Source organism: Mchenga conophoros, linkage group LG3 (assembly GCF_057382185.1).
Source record: "Mchenga conophoros isolate Kocher_MC1m ecotype Shallow Benthic linkage group LG3, M_conophoros_male_GT1.1, whole genome shotgun sequence".
Lineage (NCBI taxonomy): Eukaryota > Metazoa > Chordata > Actinopteri > Cichliformes > Cichlidae > Mchenga > Mchenga conophoros.
Genome location: NC_140528.1, coordinates 39,870,065 through 39,876,672, shown reverse-complemented (window position 1 = coordinate 39,876,672; position 6,608 = coordinate 39,870,065).

Sequence of the window (6,608 nt, the reverse complement as noted above, 5' to 3'; positions counted from 1 at the left end):
CAGAAAACAAAACAAAAAGATGTATATTAAACCACAGCCACAGACTCAAAGCAGCAGGCACTGCAAACTGCACAGAGCAGCGTCAGCATGCTTGATGGAGGAAGAGGTTTACTGCTGTAGGCATCCAGAAACCACCTGCACAGCAGCTGGCATGGAAACACTTTTACATTTAAATCAATATGGTTTCTGGCAGCAGTTTCTCTCAGTTTTCTCTCAAACATGAACATGTTTTGGGGTCAACAATATAACAAACCTGAATAGTTAGTTTTCATCATAGTTGCCATTTTACAGTTATGTAGAGAATGAAAGAAGAACCCCCTGTGCTGTCAGTATGTGAACCATGTTTGATGGTTAATTATTTATTATTATTGTCACACTCAGTATTTTAGGATAAAACATGAAACTGAAACATTTTGGTGTCTAATAAAATGCACACTTATGACCACGTGACTCTGACTGGCTCCTGATCCAGCACAGAGCTCAAACAGTTACCTCTCAGTAAAGCTGAAAAGCAAAGGCAGATTTAAAGTCTGCTGCCCTCTACTGGTTAAACCTGGTGTTACAACAGAGCGGTTGCTGTGACAGCACTTGAACCTCTACTAGAAGATGTCACATTTTAAATCAGTTATCTTATACTTTCAAATTAGGTACAACACATAGATAGAAAAAAATCAATGACGGTAAAAGGATCACCAGTGTGTGGATAGCAAATTTCCCACGTGTGGGACTAGTAAAGGTTTATCTAATCTAATCAGGAGGTTAGAGTCACTAACATGTGAGATTTTACTGTTTATCTCACCTGGTCTTAGAATAACTGGGAGTTGCTGGAATAAAGCCCGTCTGTCCCTGATCAGCCTGCTGCACATCATTCTTTTGAGTTTTCTTTAATAATACAGTAGAATCTGCACATTTTTTCTCCATCTGACTGTACAATGTAAATAGATCTAAATCTAAAGATATGAAAAGGATCACAGATATGTACTCATCCAGGTCTTTAAGACATCCTTGTAACTAACTGATTAGCATCGTCTGGCTTCATCGATAAAGATGGCTGGGTATCTCCATTGCAATGAAAATAGGTTTTCAATGCCTAAAGCAGGGGTGTCAAACTCAAATACACAGTGGGCCAAAATTCAAAACTGGAACAAAGTCACGGGCTAATGTTAATATTTATTGAAATATATTTATTCCTCCAGATATAAGAATGAATCTTTTCTTATGGACTCAAACACGTTTTGCTGAAAAACTGAATATGGAACAAGCAAAGCTTAATACTAAACAATATATATATTAGCTGTATAATACCAGTAGGCCAGCTCTAATAGTAATTTGGTATGGCTTCGCGGGCCAAATGTAATTAGGCTGCGGGCCAAATTTGGCCCGCGGGCCAGAGTTTGACACCTAGGTGGCTGTGGCTGGGTGGCTGTGGCTCAGGTGGTAGAGCAGGTCATCTCCTGATCGGAAGGTTGGTGGTTCGATTCCCGGCTTCCCCTAGTCTGCATGCCAAATATCCTTGGGCAAGATACTAACCCGAAATTGCTCTCCGATGCATTCATCGGAGTATGAATGTGTGTGAATGTCAGTTGTGCTTGGGTGAATGCACAAGTTGTGTAAAGCGCTTTGAGTGCTCAGAAGAGTGGAAAAGCGCTATATAAGAACCAGTCCATTTACCATTTACCTATGGCCTAAAGGAAAGTGTGTATAACATAAAGCATATTACTGGAGCAAAAAACCCTGTAATTAATTAGTTACTAGTTACTTCTTCAAAAAAGTAACTAACTGAGTTAGTCATTGGGTTAAAATATTCTTAAAGGAACTAGTTACTAAGAAAAGTAGCTATTGTGTTTGTTTTTTACTCTTATTTTTCCAATTTGACATACTGTATTAAAGTAAAACTGCATTGCTTGCGTGCTGGTTTGGCCTATCAACACAATTTAAAACTTGGTGTGTAGTTTGAAGTCAACACTTTTAACACAAAATTGGAGACTCAGGGTTGACTTGGGTTGATGTAGCATCTTGTTGCTATGTCATCTTAAATTGGTCATGTGATTGGTTTACCATGGCTACTATGTTCCTCAGCCAATCAGCAGCACTCATGTGCACTCGCGTTACTTTTAACGCTGTTATTCCCATCACCCTCTGACTACAGAGGGTAACAGTGAGCAGTGGTGCACAGGAGCAACTAGAACATAGGTGTCAAACTCTGGCCCGCGGGCCAAATTTGGCCTAATTACATTTGGCCCGCGAAGCCATACAAAATTACTGACTACGATGACCTGGATGACTGAGAACCTTCACAGACATACAAAAAAAAAGAAATACAAAATTACCATTAGAGCTGGCCTGCCAGTATTATACAGTGCATGTACTGCTAATACTACAATTCCCAGAATGCTCTGTTGGTGTTTTGGCATGTCAACTGCCAAGTGGGCTCATTTTGACCCCATCTTCCAACGATAACAGCAATCCAAAGAAGTATTTTCTTCTAGAAGTAAAGTAAAGTAAATAAAGTTCTTATTATTAAAGTTGTCATTGTAATTTTGAGCAAAAACCCTCTAGGCCAGGGGTGGGCAATCTCAGTCAACGAGGGCCGGTGTCCCTGCAGGTTTTAGATCTCACCTTGGGTCAACACACCTGAATCACATGATTAGTTTGTTACCAGGCCTCTGGAGAACTGCAGGACATGTTGAGGAGCTAATTTAGCCATTTCACTCAGCTGTGTTGGTTCGAGGACACATCTAAAACCTGCAGGGACTCTGGCACTCGTGAAATGAGACTGCCCACCCCTGCTCTAGGCTCTATGCTGGCCATTTGGGCACCCCTGTTGCTCTGCACAGCCAGCAACCTGCCTGGTTCTCCACATTACGGTGGCCCCTAGAGACAAAGCACGTACAAACTCCAAAACACTTGCAAACTCCAAAACACATGCAAATTCCAAAACACATGCAAACTCCAAAACACTTGCAAACTAAAAAACACATGCAAACTCCAAAACACATACAAACTCCAAAACACATGCAAACTCTAAAACACGTACAAACTCCAAAACACGTACAAACTCCAAAACACTTGGAAAATTCAAAACACTTGCAAACTAAAAAACACATGCAAATTCCAAAACACGTACAAATTCCAAAACACTTGCAAAATCTAAAACACATGCAAATTCCAAAACACATGCAAACTCTAAAACACGTACAAACTCCAAAACACATGCAAATTCCAAAACACGTACAAATTCCAAAACACTTGCAAAATCTAAAACACATGCAAATTCCAAAACACAACGGAAGTGCTCCAGGACGCTAGGGGCAGTGTTGAGCTTTTGTTACCTAGTAACTACACAAGCCAGGAAGTACCAATGACCGGATTTGGGGTTTGCAGCCTTAAAGGCCGCATTTTAAGGCCGATTACGTCACAGCGACAAGAGAAGGCTTTCCCAATTCAAAGGCTGCTCGAAATGCGGCCCTCAAATGCGTCCATAATTTCCCTGAATTTTAAGGATGGGTCGGTGTAGCCTTCATGGCCCAACATATCCCAGACTTCATAGTGCGGTGGTGGTGTGGATAATTTTGCCGAAAAAAAACGGTGGAAGCGGAGCGGAGGAAGAGTAAACTTTCAGAAGTAAGTACTGAATATTATGTCACTTATTTATGCGCAAATATTTTTTTAATGAAGAACATTAAACCATTATTGTTGGCCACATGTCGGGAAAGTTATGTGACATTAGTCATGTCTGTACTTTCAGAATTAACTTGGTTTTAAAGCCTTTACTTTAAAAATATATATATAGTCGACCTTAATCTTACAGAGAATGTGATGATTCTGTGGATAATTAAAGTCAGTCATATATCCACAAACACAACAAGCTGAAAGTCAGTGATGCTGCTCGGTTTGCAGTCCTGAATATCACGGCACAAGGAAGATTCACTGCACTGTTAATGTTAGCTATGTTATATTGCTGCCTCTGTTCGGTGGTGTCGAGCCAAACGGACTTTAACGTGTGTTTGAACGAGCTGACGGTTCACTCGTTAAGCTGAAAGAAAGATGCTTTAATCACAGGAGTCACACATGTGTCCACTGCACCAGCTGGGAACTCTTCTTGTTTAGCACTGTAATAACACAAACACTAAATCCTCCTTCTCTTGTGCTGTTGTGTAGCAGTGTATACAGCTGAGACTGTCACCTGTCTGTCTGTCCTGCACTCTGGACAGAGTTTGGAGTTTGCAAGTGTTTTGGATTTTGCAAGTGTTTTGGAGTTTGCATGTGTTTTGGAGTTTGTACGTGCTTTGTCTCTAGGGGCCACCGTATGTAGCAGCTGGAAGAAACTGTGCTTCAGAAAAGAAGCTGTGCTGTGATGGTTTGGTGTGCTTGTGTAACCAGGTCATGGTATAATTATGTACATGTACATGGATGAAGGTCCTCTTCATTATTTAGCCTCATAAACATACTTGACTGATGTTAACATTAATGTTTAAAAAAAAGGCCTTCTGCCTTGGAAAAGACATTTCAATTAGTATGGAAATTTTGGTTAAACTGGTGAAAATATTGCTTTCATACTTTATTCACGTGTAACCTAATAAAAAGGGCCAGTTAGCTGCAGTCTATGCAGCCAGTTATTTTCATTTTACATACAGTGAAATTGTAAATTGAGCCCCTTGTTTTCAAGCCTTCCATTTTGGTCATTAACTGAGCAATTAATCTCACTGTAAGAAATATAAAGAGAAAAACTTACCAAACATTATTTTAATACAGTGAGTATTTTTGACTTCTTTAAATTTCTTAAGCTAAAACCACAGTGCTTTTGCTGATTCTAGTTAACTAACCCCTGAAACTGGTGAGACCTGTCACCATTTTTTCTGGTTTGGCTAAGAATAGTCTTCTTGTTGTGAGAACATGTTTGCTTTGTGCTTTGTGGTAAAATCTGCCAGCATACACTGAAAGAAGATGGTAGCTTTGTAGCTTTGGGTGTTTCCTTTTCACACACATGGATATTAATTCTAAACTGGCAGCCTTCTTCTTCAGAGGTGTTAAGAAGAAGAAGAAGAAGAAATGTGAGACCCTACTGCTTTAAAATAAAGTTATCACTTAGTCTCTTATTTCACCATTGCTGTAGTATAATATTGCAGTTGTTTTAAAATGTAAGATACACAAGAGGGATCCAGGCACAATCTACCTAACAGAGAGAACTGTAGATGTCAGTTGTGGACAAATTGTCGTCAGACCACATACCACTTTCCAGTATCATGAATGGTCATGATTTTGGGAATATTCCACCTTGTAGTGCAGTTTGCACAAATTGTTTTAAAAATGCACTCACAAACATTACTGATGAGTCAAAATCTGCACAAATTGACAGAAACACTGAAGCAGCTCCACATTTTATTCTTATTGTCATCTATGTCCTATTTGTCAGATGACAGAAGAACCAACACAGAGCTCAGAGAGTAATGGTGACACAAGATCACAGGTGAAACTGGATGAAGACTTGTTGGTTCATGACTGTATTTGAAGCACATGTGTGACTGCATGTATGTGGAATGTCTCACTGTTATTCATCAGGTGACAGAGGCAGCTCTGCCATGTTGTAGCTCGGACAGAGGTGAAGAGGCGAGGTCACAGGTGACTGATGATTTGGTGCTATAGATTAACTAGTATTTATTATCATGACAGTTGTCAGGCTGCTGATGTAAATTGTTTCATTAGTGTATATTTGACAACGAATCTGAATTGACATGGGGGGCGATTGTGGCTCAAGAGTTGGGAGTTCGCCTTGTAATCGGAAGGTTGCCGGTTCGAGCCCCGGCTTGGACAGCCTTGGTCGTTGTGTCCTTGGGCAAGACACTTCACCCGTTGCCTACTGGTGGTGGTCAGAGGGCCCGGTGGCGCCAGTGTCCGGCAGCCTCGCCTCTGTCAGTGCGCCCCAGGGTGGCTGTGGCTACAATGTAGCTTGCCATCACCAGTGTGTGTGAATGGGTGGATGACTGGATATGTAAAGTGCTTTGGGGTCCTTAGGGACTAGTAAAGCGCTATATAAATACAGGCCATTTACCATTTTTACCATGTCTCACTTTTATATGGCACGAATCAATGTGTTATTTTATCAGGTGGCAATATGTCCTAGTGCAGTCAGAGGGGAGGACCCAGGGCCAAAGGTGAGGCACATCAAGCACAGAATAATAATTTTAATCTGAGGATAAAACGCATGTACAGTGGCTATAAAAAAAAAGCTACAAACCCATGTTCAAATGCCAGGTTTTTGTCATGTAAAAAAAAATTACAGCAAGTCAAATAGTTCCAAAACTTCTTCCACCTTTATGTGACCTCTAATGTACAATGCACCTGAAAAACATGCAGAAACCTTTAAAAAGGGGGAAAATAAAATAAAAAACTTAAAATAACCTGGTTGCACAAATATGCACACCCTTATCAAACTAATACTTTGTAGCAGCACCTTTGCCTTTTATTTAATTCACATATAAAACTATGAATTGTAATTTTAAATGTAATATTTAAACCATGTAGAATAGCATATTTAGGCAAGTATATGTCTCTTTTTTTTATCAAGAAGCAAAGACAAAAATAATTTAAAAAAAAAGGAAACAGGG